Source organism: Chiroxiphia lanceolata, chromosome 3 (genome assembly GCF_009829145.1).
Source record: "Chiroxiphia lanceolata isolate bChiLan1 chromosome 3, bChiLan1.pri, whole genome shotgun sequence".
NCBI lineage: Eukaryota > Metazoa > Chordata > Aves > Passeriformes > Pipridae > Chiroxiphia > Chiroxiphia lanceolata.
The window spans coordinates 3299605-3316027 of NC_045639.1; the positions used below are offsets into that span (position 1 = coordinate 3299605).

The following is a 16423-nucleotide window of genomic DNA, read 5'->3' on the forward strand; positions in this document are numbered from 1 at the left end:
AAGCAAACAGATGCATAAATAAGGGAAAGCACCATTCTATTACACAAGATGCTTCAAAAGCAAACTCAGAAAATTCCTAATCTGCAGACTGCTGGAAGTAGGAAATTATAATCCAGGCAGTGTCACACCCTGTATGTCACATTTTATCTTTTCTCCTTTATGACCCTACTATGGGTCACCCTCAGAGACAGAAATGTTGTATTAGAAGGGGGTTTGACACTGTAGAAACACTCCTATGCTCTTGCCTGTTGGGAAATTTAATTTTCACAACATGTGTGAAATAGGTGTTATTTTCCCTTCCTGAAGAGTTTGGAGAAACAGGCAGAGTAATTAAAGGTTACACTTGCAGATACCATCACTATTATAGTTATTACACAATATAGTCATGGTTATTACAGTCACCACAGAGTTGTGTTGCTCTGGTTTCGGTTTTACCATCTAAGAGACACCTGCTTTCTAATTTCCAGGTACGCTGCAGGCTTCCAGTGAAATTTGGGTCTGAGTGGCCATCTGTTTAAGAGTGCTCTGTTATCCTGTAACTTTTTGCTCTGTTATCCTATTTTCAGACGAAGAACTCAGCTTTGTCTTTCAGCACTTTGCCGAACAAAACAACCTGGCACCATAAAGTGACCAGCAGTTTACAGGCCCTCCTGTGTGACAGAACCTGCTGAATGGAGAGAAACTTTAAAAACTGCAGAACTGTCAGAGTTCTGTAAAGGCCCTGCCCTCAGGAACCTAAGACTTCTATGAGTATTTTTCTCTCCCATTTACAGGGATTTAGATAATGCAGGGGATTTAGATAGTGAGGTGAGGTATCCATACCTCAGTTGTCCACATTTAGTCAAGTGACTCCCACCCTTTTATGCACTTCTAAAGTAATTGGTTTCAGAGAATAGAACATTCATCATTTATTTCCAGGTAACATGTCACAATAACCCTTCTCTCTGCCCACCTTCTCCCTTCAGGCACTTCTTGATCCTTCCCACCCCACGCAGATTCCGGAGGTAACCTTCCTCGCCTTTTGCCCCAGACATTTTACTCCGTGCTTTCCATTCCTCTGACAACCCCCACTGTGTCACCACATCACCTTCAGATGTCTTGATCTGAGCTTCCAGCTTCCCCATCCTGCTTTTTTTCATCCTCATTTCCTACCACCCAGCCCCAGCACCCCCAGCTCTGCTACTAAACCATCATCAGTCTCGCGCACAAATGGCCCCGCACGCCCAGAAGTCCCCTCCCACCTTCACCCCCTCCATAAACTGACCCTCAAGTTCCTCTTTTTCCCCCACAACATAACACAGGGCTCATTGCTTTTGTGACATCCACGAGAAACTGATAACAAAGCCCATAATGAAGATGTTATTGACTATTTAGGTACAATTAGTCCATATTACACAAAGTTGATCAACAGCAGGTAAAACAAAGAGCAACTGGACGCAGTGGTGATTGAGAAGGTCTGTTTTTCCCGAGCTAGGAAACAAAACTGTGCTATATATATATCACCTGAAAAATTAAGCTTTTCAAGAAAAATACATCTGGACACCAAAGACATCTGAGGTGACCCCACAAGGGTGTAAATAATTTTGAAAATCTGTTACAGCAACTATTTTTTGAAGAGGAAAAAATAAAAGGAAAAAGGCACTTCAGGTGCAACCTTTACTCTAGGTTGTACGTCATTTATGCCTACTGGATTGAGTTGCAGACACATGTAGTAGGAATGAATAAATTCTTAAAGTCAGCTTCTAAAAAATAGATTGCAAAGTCATGATTTCAGCTTTCCTCAGTTCCAGTGGATTGCCAGCTATCCCCTGGGTTTTTACTGAAATTTGGAGAAGAACTTCGTGAAGAATAACTGACCTGAAGACAAAGGAGACTTCAGAGGAGGCTGGAAGACAAAGAGCATTTTGAAGACGGATTCTGATAGAAAATCCCTGAAGGCAGCCAGCCCAAAAGGTGAAGTGTGGTCAGCATTTCTCTCCACAACAGGATGCTGCTGCTTGCACCAACTGGCACACAACTTCCTTTATCCTGATGGCTGCTGGATGCTGAGACAGATGCATATTTAATGTTTTCCTCAGTCCAGCATACTAATACTATGCCTTACTCCACCTTTTGCTAGAAGTTCAGCAGAGGTATATACCTAGAAATGCTAAACTCCTGCCTGAATCCAGGTTCAGAAGCACAACCCCAGTCCTGCTGCAAACACAGCAATATTAAAAACATTCAGCCACACCACGTTTAAAATTGTGTGGCTTCTGCACTGACACATTGGAGAGAAGCAGCACCACTGAGCACTGACCAAGTGTCAAGTTAAGTAGCTCTGCACAAACTTCCTCCACAGCTCATAATAGACCTGGTGTTTTGGTGTATTTTAGGTGCTCTACAGAACAGTTATTTACAGAATCAAGGTTCCAAGAAATGCGCTGTATCACAAACTTTTGTTTCCTGCCTGAGAAAAGAGGTTGTCCTTCCAAAATGAAAATGTAACTATAACATTCTGAGCTCTAACTGTGGAACAGAAAACAATTCATTTACAAATAATCCATCCCAGCAAATACAATTGCTTTGAATTCTGTGCAGAATAGAGTTCAGAGTGAAAGACATCAATTCTGTCAAACAAAAAAAAAAAAGGCAAACATAGCTGGGGGAATCACGATGGGTTGTGAAATGGAGGGAACCTGCTCTGCCCTTTGGGATAAGTAAATTTTCATCAATCTCCCCCTTCACTCTGGTCATCTCTAAAGGGAAGCAGATTGAGGTGGGGTAGTAATCTCCAAAACTAGAAGCTTTTTGCACACTCCTGTTGTCATGAGAAGGGAGAATACTTTGAGAAATCTCGCTCACAGATCAAGCTGACTTGGAACAAACCAGGACATCAGATAGAAAGTCCTAAGTCCTTCTACTGCTTCTATGCTGGCTTGTCTTTCTATGCTATTTGAAAAACTGCTGTGCAGATAATCTCCTGGAAAACAGGTTGAAGCAGATAGTTGCAGGGAGAGGAAGTAATCTCTCCCTTTTTTCTTCAACAGTCCAAATGTCCAACACAGCAATATCTTCCTCCCTTCTGATGTGCTGCTGTTGTTCAGCAGCTGGGGGATTATTGCCCTTGGCCCACAGAGAGGGAACCCAGAGAGGCCATCCCACCACAGCTTTGCATTATGAAGGGACATTCATTCCTTTTAGCTATTCCTATGAAGGGATAAGGATGGGCAGTGTGGAAACAAGGCACTTTTGGACCAACAGTTCTATCTGCATATAAAGGGTTATATCTTAAATTATTTGGATTAAAAAAAAAAAAATCACACTACATTTAAACTTTCATGCTCTCTCTCATTGATGCACACATACAAGCCTAAGGTAACATTTTTGAGATGAGTTAACTAATAGAAGACACTAAATTATGCTTGAGAAGCTTATTTTATACTGTAGGTAATTAAGGAGCACTCACAATTTCTTTGTATCTTCTTCAGTTTACCTTAGCTTTTGTGGGATATGGGCCACTTCATTAAAGGTTCACTGCAAGTATAAAGTATTTCATACACAGAGAAGAGGCCACAGAGTATCTGTGCACTGCTCCACCTCCTGAAGTCCACATAATTATGAATTATTCAGTTTGTGAAATCTATGTCACAGAAATTACATGCTGCTGCTTCTGCTGCTTAAATTGACTGGTGTAACTCTGATAAGGATCTAATTGAAATTGTTGCTTAAGGTTATCTAGATGTTTCATGTGCTGTGCCAAACCATGGCTTGTGAGCTCACCTTGTATGATACATACCAATCCTATTAGTAAACCTGGCCTTGCATCCTTGCATTTTATACCTATGACCCAAACAATTTTCCATCTGCAAATCCAAGCGACAAAAGTCAGACATACATACTACTCAAGCAGGTCATTATTCTGTTTCCTAAATATTCTCTAGGAAGAATAAAGGTTTCGAAAGCTGGACACCAGAAAGGGGTATTCAGATTTATCATAACTGACAGAGAAGACTTGTTTTTTGGATGTAGGCAAAGGTTTAAGCCAAAGATTTTGTAAGTTGCTTTAGAAACCCTGCATGGGGAAGCAGCTCTAAGCATCTGAAAAACATTCACTTCCTTCTGGATCTCCTTTTTTTTATCCATTCGTCCTTCATTATCTTCTAAGTCACAGAAAGGGAAAGGGTTGAGATTTTGGAACGGACAGGGATGTATATCCCTGAAAATTCTCGGTAATTAATGACTGAAAGGGAGCAACTGCCCAGATTACAGAATCTGACACAGGTTTGCCTTTACTGAGTACAGTAGTTTGATCTCAAAGAGGCTGGCAGTCAGTAGACTCAAATGTGTGGAGCCAGGAGAAGGATGGAATAAGAAGACCACAAAGCTAATCTCTAATCTAATCTAGGAATGACACCAGCAGAGATAAAAGTCCCACTTGACTAAACCTCAAGCTCTTCTGTCAACAAGACCAAAAGAGCATTAACCACCATCACCGAAAAGTATAGGAGAATAAAAGGGCTGAGAGACCATAAATTTAAGCCCATACACTGGTGATGTGCTAAATTCAAAGGCAGGAGTTCCATTCTTCCTAACTGGTATATTTTTTTTGAGCCTGAACAGCATATCCCAATCCTCTGGTGTTTGAACTTTTTTTCTGTTTTTTGTCTGTGAAAGAGAATCTTGTATATTTTCCTCCAGAACTGTAACAAGGCTCTAGACAGAGAAGAAATAGGATTATCACTAAAATAGCAAATGCACTGAGGTGTCTTTGCAAACTCCTTCCACCAACATCAGCAGCAGTGCTGTTGTAGACCAAAGAAAGGATTATTTCACATGCACACATTACCCTATAGGTCAAAGAGCACAACTAGATCTTCTGCACCAGATTCCTTTTAACTCACTAATTTAGGCAGATCCGTGCATTACTAAAAACCCTTGATAATCTCAGAAACCAAGTAAACCAAACTTGTTTCGGGAAAACAAACCATAAATACCTATGTTTCCAAGTACGAGTTTGAGACCTGCCTGATGAAAATTGCTCCACAGTTTTGCTGTCAGTGACACCTGCAAATGGAATGAGGGATGTGCATCACACAAATTCCATCCTGCTCTGCCACTGAGAGGTCTGTACATGCTCAGACTGAGGGAGGAATGTTTTACATCTGCATAGCTGAGCAGAAAAACTAAAGAAACTCTAGAACTGCTTGAAGCAACTAAGGAAATAGGCTGATACTGATTTTCCAGGTTGGTTTTCTTTAAAAGTTCGAGTTTCTTGGCAAACATAACAAGGAAAAATAGAAAGAAAACGCATTAAACTGAATTCTATTTTTGTTGTTGGAATTTAAACCTAGAAAGTACTGGAAAAAAAGTGAAGGGCTGATCTCAGCATTCCAAAAATTCAGAAGTGGGAGAAATGAGTGCAGGAAGGGGTGAAATGTAGGTCAGAGGATGGTGTCTGAAAAGCACACGGGAAAAGCCTAAGTTTCAAAGTGTTTATAACCTACCAGCTGAAAGTGAGGCCTGTATCAAAAAAGCTCTAAAAGCAGATGGTATGAGAAACCAAGACTGCAGATAACAAGATAACTACTAAATCACAATCTAACAACTGTGGATCTTAAAATACTTATCAAGGCTGCCTTTATGGGGAGTGTTTCAGCAGAGTTTGACAGTGATGGAGACACTGGTGTTCACCACACTCCCCCAAAACCTTGTAAGGCCACGCAAGGCTTCAGTTCAAGGGCCTCCAGCTCATTAGTGCTCTTCCCCCATGGACTCTATGCCCAGGATGGAACCTCAGCCTGTTAAAAACCCTTCTCAGAGCTCAGGTATCCACCAGCAAGTCCATCTGCCTTCATCCCCAAGTGCAAAACTTCTCATTTTCTTCCTTATCTTTCCGTCTTGTATTTTTTTGCCGGGGCAACTCAGCACATCGCAGTAACGTGTCCACGTGTCCCTGACCTTCTCCTGTTTGCTGCTTCTTTTTGTAAACTCTGCCTCCTTTTTTTTGTTCACCCTCTGGTTCCTGCTGTCATTAAGGCCTGTCTCCACAGCACCACTCCAGTGGCACCAGCAGAGATAAGCTGTATCAGCAAATACGACCAAGGATGGATAACAGTAAAGATAGTTTTATGGCTGGAGAGTTCTATAAACAGCATATGTCATAACTGTATTATAGAGATGGACTTTAATGGGTTCACCTTCACCCCATTTAACTGCTCAATTACATCACTAGTCAACAGCAAGATAACCATTATCATGTGGCCATAACAGCCCAGGGTTTTTTTTATTTTTTTACAGTTACGCTGGAACAACTCATTTGCAGAACAGGACTTTGATTTGAGCCCCGTTACTACCCTTCAGGAGTCAAATTCAAAGTAAAGTTTATGTTTTCCAGCTTCCTCTATAACCAGGGATCACTACTACTGTGCTTCTGGAAAATTTGTCTGCTTTTACCTCCTATTTCCAAACAGGTGTAACTGTCACTTAAATAATGTTAATTAAGATGGATCCATTGTGATTGCAGGGTACTTTTTGTCTAAGCTTGATAAATTTATCACAGACAGCCTTAACAATACATAACGAGTTATATCTGCACTTTCTGCAAGTCTATGCAATTAATTTTCTATTTGTGAAAGGAAATGGAAAATGAAATATTGTGCCCTTTCTAATGCAGAGGCAGATGTAATGAATGGCTTTGGCAAACAGTTGTCAAAGTATGTTAACTAGCATCTACAAATCTTTTCCTTCTCCAACAATAGTTTTAGGGCCCAGGATAATTCACTTCCCTTTTTTGTCACACTGATATGACATACTGAATCCACTGTATCTAGATAAAAGGAACATAATTGAATTTAAGTTGCAAAGCAATTGTCTTCTTTTTTTTTTTTTTAGCCACTGGCTTGAGAGATCCCAATTGCAGATTAAAAATCCACAGAGCTGTTTCTTTTCAGTGTTCCCATTAGAGAATGATGCTCTGTCACCAGAAATCTGACTGGCAAACACTTGAACGGAGGACTCCCAAGTTTTGGAAGAGGCTTCAAACACACTCTGATCACTCTGCTTCCAAAAGGAACAATCACTGTACCCTGCACCTCTTGTCAGCACCCATTTCTTGTGTGGGGATGGGAATATTGGCACCCTTTCCATCTGGACTTTGGAATGGACTTCAACATCTTTAAGAGCATTAATTGTACTGTCAGAAAAATATCTGTAAGACTCTTGCAAGCAGAGCATCCCCATCCTGCTTCCAGACTGTCAGACAGTTTGCTGCAGCTCTCCAGTATTCCATTAATGCAAATAGTGATATCCATAGGGCAGACAGAAAGAGCTTGCCTTCTGCTGTCTTCAAAACATGGGGAGTTATTCACCAAAACCCACACGGGTTTAATTCTTTTAGTTTGCCAACTTTAAGTTCCAAAAGGTTAAGAAATCCTAAAATGAAGATTACTGGTAATTCCTTGAGTTGGGCCCTTTGGGGCACTCCAAACCAATCTTTAATGACATGATCACATCCCATTCTACCCCTACCATCAGATTCCTCTCTGGGGAAGCAGAGCATGGTTTCAAAGCTTTAGGTTCTTTCATCCTTTTACACAAATAAGGTCAGTTAATGCTGCCCTGAACACAAGCCCATAACCTGAATTTGTCACAGGACTGCTCTGTGTTAGGCAACCTGTAGTAACAGTATAGCAAAATTAAAGTGTTTATTTTTTTTTACAAAATCATCATTGTTTATATTTTACATCCCTTTAGGAAGTAATCAGGTAGTTACAGTGGCAAGGAGGACTCCAAACATGTAACCATTTAATTAAACTTGTCTATTAACACAAAGTCTGAATTTAAGTTCTCCAAGTTGACTCTGGCTTTTCCTCCTTTTGGAGGCCTTGCAACTCTCCTAATACTCTTAAAATAATCGCTTTTAACTTGCAAGCTTTAACTTCGTACCTAGTGTGATGCAAACCAGCAAGGTTAAGTGATTTGTGAAGCCTGAAATAGTTTAACAGTCAAGGACAACAAGGAACAAAAAGAAAGCAACACCAAGCAGCTTGTGAGTCATCAGTGAACAAGAACTTCAAAGAAGAAAGCAACAGTGCATCCACTAAAGCAAAATTACAGTAATTGCAGTACAACCACACCATTCAATCTCCAAGTAGACTAAGGAGAAAGAAAGAACACCTGGTTGAAAAACTCATAGCACAGAAGCCACTGTTTGACCTAAACAAGGCATGAATACAACAGCACCCTCCATGAGAAAAGTCTTATAGGTTCTTCAAAGCCTCCTGATTTTGCCATGTTCAGCACAGGAACATGGGACTGCCTGGATACAACCTGTTCCACAAGGACAGAGGTGCACCTAAACAGGGGAGGCACCAGAACTGGTCAGGCACAAAACACATGGGCACTGGTGGCATTTCAGCATCTTGCCTGTCTTCGCACAGAGATGGCCTCCCACAATCAACAGCATCCAGCAAGGGCTTCCTTCCAGCAGCAGAGCAGTGCAGCATTCTGAATAATTTCCTCAGGCAAGGAAAAAAGCTGTGAGGGAGAGTCCCTGGAGTAATCAGCTACCTACTGATTGAGTACTCCCTTAGGAAATTCACATTCCTCATCTGCTCAGTTTGAGCTTCAAAACATTCATCATACTTCAGTCCTCTGGAACACCTTAACCATGTGAGAGGACTTGGTGTTTTGGACAGTTCTCAGCCTCCCCCATAAAGTCCCATCTCCACACTGTGTAAGTGCCAAACTATACACAGAGACACAGGAGAAGCACATGCTTTCTAGGCCAACAGCAAGGGCCTGTACAGATCAAAGTTTGGGTCCCTAAAAATTTTAGGGAGCACGTCAGCCATGTTTTTGCAAGTGGGAAGTGGAATATAAGCATCTTTGAAGATATCACTACCCATACACACTCAAAAGCCCCAAGCTCAGAAAGGACTGACATCTCTCTCATATAACCAAAATGTTTCTGAAACACTTGATGTCTCCCAGGAATGTTACACCTGAAAACTAGAACAACTTTGCCAAAACAGCACCTGATTCGCCAAGTAACCATCACATTAGACAAAAATAATGGGAGCAATAAAATGAATGCTGAAGGTATCATTGCTAAAGCCACAGAACCTACTGGGGTAAGCAGCATGAGACTACTGAAAAGCCAGGTAACTGTTTTGGGTCCTCCTTGCCACTGTACCCACCTGATTGCTTCCTAGAGGCAGGTAAATGGCACTTTTATACAGGCACAGAAGTTGTGCAAAGCCTTTGAAAAACATTCATCAAGAAATACTCCCTGACTTGGCAGGAGCAGACACGCTCTCAATGCTCCTTGCCAAAGACTCAGGCACGAGGTATCGTGGAAGAATAACAGTTACCTCAGTGCACAGTGGGCACCAGCAGATGCCAAGGAATGCCATGTGGGACCCAGCCTGCCACAAAGGAATATTAATGTCATCAGCAAAAGCAGCCAGCAGGACTCCTGAGACCCAGAATCAAAACCATTCTGGGGTATGGGCACAGGAGACAGCATGGCAGAAGAGGTGGCAGAGCACAGCTGTATCTTCAGGTGTTTGCCAGAAAGCACCAACAGGGGAAAGTTAAACACATTCTTTTTTTTTTTTTTTTTTTGGAATCAAGTGCAAAACTCCCCACAGTCCATCCTCGCTCTTATTGCAGGAGACACAAGTTGAACTTGAAAAGCAATTGGGAAGATGCCACAGCTAAAAATGCAGCTGGAGTCAGAGGGTATTTGGGTTTCTTGACACCATCTTTTGAGGCCTTCAGGTGCAGAGGAACTGCTGATATGAGCAAGAGACAAAACTGCAATAGGGACACAGATAATTCAATGCAGCACAGCCTTCCCAAGGAACTGGGGAACGAGGACACCAACCTCAGGACGCTGCCACATGAAAAGGGGGTGTTCAGAGGAGCAGAATTTAGGCTCTATCCTGAGCTGAACTGTACTGAGGTCAGAAAATGCATCCATCCAAACTCAACAGGCAAATGCGCCTGGACTACACTGATTACATGTAGTCCAGGAATGGAAAAAGGAGTCAGAAGTCACAGAAATACACTTCTAGAACCTTACAATTGGCTCATATACAACAGTGACAGGTCAGTACAACTCAACAACAATTCAGTACACAAGTACCCAAAATACTTCCACTTTGTGATCCAAGAATGACTATATTACAGTTTGAAAATACAGGCAATAAAAGAAATTAATAAGAGGATCATACTTAGCTTCTGATAGCAGTGTGGCAGCACGAAGATGCTGTACATAAATAAGATCTTTAAAAATAGAAAAAAATAGAAGTGAGGCTGTAATAAGCTCAGGATGCTACTCTCAAGGCTGAGTTGGAAAGAACTGAGAAAAAAACCTGCAGGACCAAGAGTTTCATAAGTGTTTGTATCCATCTTTCTCCCAGAATGGCTAAAAGAGACAGCAACTCAGAACCTGCTCCCCAAGAACAGTGTAATTACTATGTGAATTGAGCAGGTATGAAGTCATACATAGGACAATCAAATCCTGAGGGACAGGTCATTAAAAAGGGCATCTTCTTTCCACTATTCCAGGGTAGAGGCCTGAGTGTGGAAAACAACAGATGCTGAATGCTGGCCAGGCATGTCAAGTAATATCAAAGTCATGATGAGTAAAGATGAGACACATGAAATGCAAGCAAAGCAACGAAAAGGAGCTGTGAACACAGACAAGAGATTGTGAAGTAAAACAGGAGTGGAACTACTGACCTCATCATATTCAAGTCTCTTCATTATTATGACTCCTTTAACTTCTGAGAACTCAACAGGTAATCTTTCACTACCATAACAACCATGAAAATGTAGCTTCAGAAAATAAGTTTTCCATTACCAAGAAAATTCATCTCCACCACAGCATCACTAGACCCACACACATCAAAAGGTCAAACCAAATTGCAAAGTTATGAACAGCAATGACAGGCAAGTCATTCCAGACTGGGGAACATCTGGGAAGGCACTGAGAACAGGGAGAGACTAGTGGTAGAAAGAACAATGGATGAAAGAGAGGAACAAAGATGTGCAGCAGCCAAAACCTACCTAGTCTGAGAAGAGAACTAAAACCAGACACCACTTATAGAGATTGTTTCCTTTCTCAAATCATGCACTCTTAAGTAGTGCTTTGAACAGTTAAGTTTTTATTTACATGACTAAGGCTGCATCTTTCTCACTGAAATGGGACATATCTCCACACACACCACAAATATCAGATGCACATGTGAATGTGAATTTAGTGAAATTAGTGAGAAAGAATTAGCGGGAAAACCACCATGAATGAGCCAATAAGTTCATAGTATCTATACACTCTTACAAAATCCCCTGGAGAATAAAGTCAGGACAATGTCAGATTCATAGAGAAAGATCTGATTTACCATCTGAAGAGACAGATGCTTTAAAAGTTGAGCTCACCTCATGGGTTTGTGCATTCAGATGTGCACACACACGTGATGTTACAACCTGTAGCGAAATCCCATAAGTTCTGTAAGCTTGTTTACTTTTTATCTCTGATAAATACAACAAAGGAAGTGATTCAGACTTGCCCAGAAGGCAGGGATTCTACTGAAATAATACATGTCTGTGGTTATGCCTAGGAGCCCTTCAGACAGGTACTGCTTTGTGAAAGAAATATTTAAGTAAGCTTTAAAGTACTGAATTCAGGCAGAAGTAAGAGTAGCTGTGGCTGCCTGGAGCTCAGCAGGGGCTAATTTATCCTCTTGGAAAGTAATCATCACGTAATTAATGGAAACATCAGTCTTTATTTTGGGGGGTGGATGGTAAATTTACCACACAAGTTGCTAACTAAAATATAAGTAAGTTTGTTAAGCACTTATTCTTTTTGCACCACCATGAAAGAATGATTTATTCTATTTGCAGAAACTTTTTTTGGGGGAAAAAGGAACTAGCAGATCATGCTTATGTGACAGGTCACAAGAAGCAGGTGTCATATGCTGAGACCAGAAGGGAACTCCACCCTACAGCCTGAACTTCCAATCTCAGGTCCTGACCTCATGGCGGCAAAAGTCCTCAGAAACCCTCCCGGGATCATTTCCTCTTCTCTGATAAAATAAAGCTGCTGCTTCTCTCTCTGGCTCTTTTGGATAGGACAAAATGAGAATCTTAAGCTGTACCAGGAGAGGATTTAGGTTGGAAACCAGGAAGAATTTCTTCACAGAAAAGGTGATTAGATATCGGAATGGGCTGCCCAGGGAGGCGGAGTCACAGATCCTGGAGGTGTTTAAGGAAAGACTGGACATGGCACTCAGTCTTTTCCAACCTAATTAATCTCTGATTCTCTGCAGAGCTGTGTTCCTGCGTGTTCTGACCTGCAACAGCTCAGCAGATGGACATGAGCTCTGTTGCAAGCAGACTATTATCAAGCTAAAACCTGGGTGAGCTGAATGAGAGGTGCCCCTGCCAGCTCCTCCAAGCCTTTCTCGGGGCATCTCCACCCAACAGGCACAGTCACTTCTCATTTTCCAAGTTGACATTCACAGAAGCTAAAGACAGAAACACAAAGGCATCGTTTAAACCGTGCCAATCCAACACCAAACAGCCAAAATATCAACTACACGCTGCCTTTTCATCGAGACATCAATCATTTTAATTACCTGACACAGTGGAGTTCTGGCTAGATTTGGGCTCCTGGGCACCTTGGATAAATATTTGATGATACTGGTAGCTCTAACAGGTGAGTTTATGCTTCAGTATTTGCCTTGCTATCATGAGGGTTCCATGTCCTTCTCCCCCAGCCCACCTCAAAGCATTCCTTTCCCTTCTTTGGGTCTCACCCAACAAGATGCTTTTTCAGGGAAACAGTTTTGAAGGAGCAGGAGACCAGAGGCAAAAAAAAAAATAAATAAATGTAAAAACACACCAGCAGATGCAGTATGAATGTTTTAGTATTTACACAAAGCCATAAAGTTATAAAGGATTTCAGGAATTAAGACATGCCCTTCACTCCAAGGATCTTCAAGGTAATGCAGACAACTTAAAGTATGTAAGAGTCAAGATAAGAGAATGGCAAGAGGACACTGCAGTGAAATCATCAAGTACTAATGTTGCCTTTAGGGTAGGGGGAAGATTGAGATGTTTAAAATCCACTCAGAACACTTTCAAGCCAAGGTATTACATGAGACAGTATATTCCCACCTGCACTGTTTCCAAGATGTTTATCCTGGATTTTTTTTTTTTAGGTGCATGCACATTTCAGACTGAACTTCAACAAGTAGGAGGTTGCAATAAAGAGACTGATAGACTTCCTATAGCGGTGCAAAACCTAGCACTGATTTCTTGGTCAGGTTGGATGGGTACCAGGGAAAGCAGGGCAAAATATTCCATTAACTTTCGCTTTCACAATTCCAGGGCTATTCATCTTTGAGAAATGTACTAAGTTACACAAATGTATACACGTGTCCACCTAAAATGACTTGTTTTGGAGTTCACAAACCTTAATATTGGAGCTACGTACACAAATGCTACGTGGGTGACACAGGATCTTTGCAGCCACAAGGAAAAGGATCGTAGTCAAAGTGTTTACATGAATTGAATGAAGGGTCAGAGGAAAAAAAAAATGGCAATTTCATTTCAAATACATTTAGGGCTTTCTCATTAGGCCATGAAACTCACAGGTATTAATCATGAAAATAAATGTTCCTTGCCCCAAGGTGAGACACAGTTCTTACACAAGAGAAATGACCAATACAACTCTTTCTCTCATCAAATTACCAAAGATGAAATGAATCTTAAAACAATATCCCAGGTGGATTATGCATTTAGCTACTTAAGAGGAGATTTTATAAGGACCCCCATTTATTACTTTGAAAAGCAAAGCTAGTTGTTGCCAATAATTAAGGCACAGTCTAGTTCACATCTCACCTTAAAGCCTTTGGAGCTGAAGAGCCCGTGGATAATACCCAGCTGCCCTATTGTACCTCACACTTTGCTTTGAAAAGTTTTGAAACAAGTAAAACCAAGTAAAGAAGGTGGTGTCTTTCATCAGCACTTGATCATGATGATTTATTATAGGAAAACAACAAATGTTTGTGTGTTGCCTTTTAAAAAAAAAAAGATGGAACCAATTCTATAGGTGTACTTACCTATACACTATATGTAATCTCAGTAAAACAATAAAAAAAAAAATCACCGAAAGGCAGATGTTTAATTAGCTCTAGGCCCATGATTTAATAGGATTTCATTCAGGCTGGGCTTCTCACGAGTATAAAGTGAAGTGTGTGATGTGTATTTGCAGGATTGAGGCTCGTGGGCTGATTGCCAGATCTACCCTGCAGCTCCGCCGGGGTTGCGTGCAGACAGAGTGTCTCACACGCTACACCCTGCACCAGCAGCTCCTACACCCCTGCCAGTCCTCTGTGCCACTCACCTCCCTCTGAAGTTGCTTCCTCTGCTCCACTTAACCAACCCCGGGCATTTGAAACCACAATAATCACAATTTGCATTCCAAAAGTGTCAGGGGCTTGGTTTCTAAAGCATGACATTAGCAGCCAGTTGAGAAAAGAGGGTATCTTTTCTACTTGAACTGTACCTTTTGAAGTCTTGGTCAATGGAGCCCCATAGTGTTTAGGACACATTTTCAAGCTTTCCTTCACGAAGTGAGAGCTAGAAAGCATAGAACAAAAGCTCTGATTTTCAGGAAACTCACTAAACTGGTGCTTCAGTGTGAAGAAAAAAAAAACTTCAAGCCAAACAAACAGCCCTACACGTGGTTGGAAATAAGATCATGAGCAAAAGCACTACTGGTCTTTAACTCAGAGTACAGCTCTGTGCCCTTCCCACCCCTCTCAGCCTGCCTTTCTCCTCATGTTGTACATCCCTGACCTTCCTTGCACCTAGAACTGGCATTTGTCAAACTCTAAGAGTTCAGCTGCCAACATGAAAGCTTTTCTGCAGGTTTAGGTTCTTGAACCTACCTATGTTGGCACGAGACAAGTTCCTGTGCCAGAGCACAGAAGGCAGAGGCAACTTGAGCAGCACCAACTAGAGAGGTTTGAACTGATCTAGGATCACAGTTACACCAAAGCCACTGGTATTCAAGTGTCCAGCAGAGTAATTATCCCCCTTGAACAATGTTTTCAGTTTCTAAAAGGTATAGGAATAAGCTCCTCTTTCAGCCATGCCAGTGTAAATCAAGAGCAGAGCCCGTGACAGCAGCAATCCGTCCAGATCTACCTCAGACTAATTGACAATTGCTTTGGGCACAGCTGACAAATGCAAGCGGGACAGTGCTTTAAAACCACATCTGAAGTTCCTACTGCAAGTGTTACATGAACTTCTCAGTAATTACAACACCACCTCGGTAATTACAACATAATAGTTATGTTTTAATTCAAGCCAGTCTCAATTAAGTGGCAATTCTGTGGTAATGTGATTAATACCCAACAATCAAGTAAATAGTTTCTTACTAATTTGCATCCACATAGCAAAGCCATGAGCTAAGCAGTGTTGGGTGAACTCTGAGCTCTGACAGATGATTTTCAGGGCACTGAGAACTTGATACACTTCCCCCCAGAAATCTTAAATCCTTTGTTTTAAAAGCCTGACCTCAGGTAAGTGCTGTTGGCAGCCATAACCAGGTTCAGGAGGTGGCTCTTTCCTGGACAGAAAAGACCCAACATAATACCAAGAAGCTCCCAGAACAAGAGGTATCACTGGAGATATTCAGCTGAGGTTCCAAGTGGCATCAAAGATTCATAAATAGCAATAAAAAAAAAAAGTGATGGATATTTACAGGGCACCTCGGAGCTGGGATAATTCAGGTAAAGTCCAGTTTAAGGAATTAAACTTGTATTGTATCCAAATTACCACTGGAATCAGAAAAGTGTTTCATCCTGGTCTGAAGCGTGGTAGAGCCTCACTGCACCATTAATCAGCTGCATGTTTGGGTGCTGGGTGACAGAATTGATCTGCTCCATTTGCAGAGTGTTACAGGATTAAAAAGCATTATATAAATGAAGAAATTTTCACTCAAAACGAGTAGCAGTGACAGTACAGAGGGGAAGGGTTGTGTGTGGTCTCCTCATTAACGTTTCCTCCCAGTTTAAAACAAGATAATACTTGAAAGAAAATTAAAAGAGGACAGAGTAGTTACAACACTGAAGGGTTCCAAACAAAAAGAAGAAATGGAAAATGGTACTGAAAGGAGTACATGAAATTAAACAGTGAACTTTTACAGACAATCTATAAGAGCAAACTATATGATGATCTACAGAATAATTAATTCTAAAGTTAATTCATATGCTTATACAGCATTAAAATATAAAGTGGCTACTCCTGAGGGTTTTCCATTTTTGTTAACTTTTTAACTAAGGACAAAAAAAATTTTAAAGGCACATTAAAATTATCACCTATCACTAAATTACATATTATACAAATGTAAATGTGATCACACCAC

General features: G+C 41.2%; 1 long non-coding RNA gene across 1 annotated transcript; it reads left to right on the forward strand.

Moving 5' to 3' along the window:
- Positions 1–952: 952 nt before the first annotated feature.
- Positions 953–2564, forward strand: LOC116783596. The gene is made up of 3 exons (XR_004355762.1): positions 953–1004; positions 1785–1953; positions 2376–2564. It is a non-coding gene; the product is annotated as an uncharacterized LOC116783596 (long non-coding RNA).
- The last annotated feature ends 13859 nt before the right edge of the window (positions 2565–16423 follow it).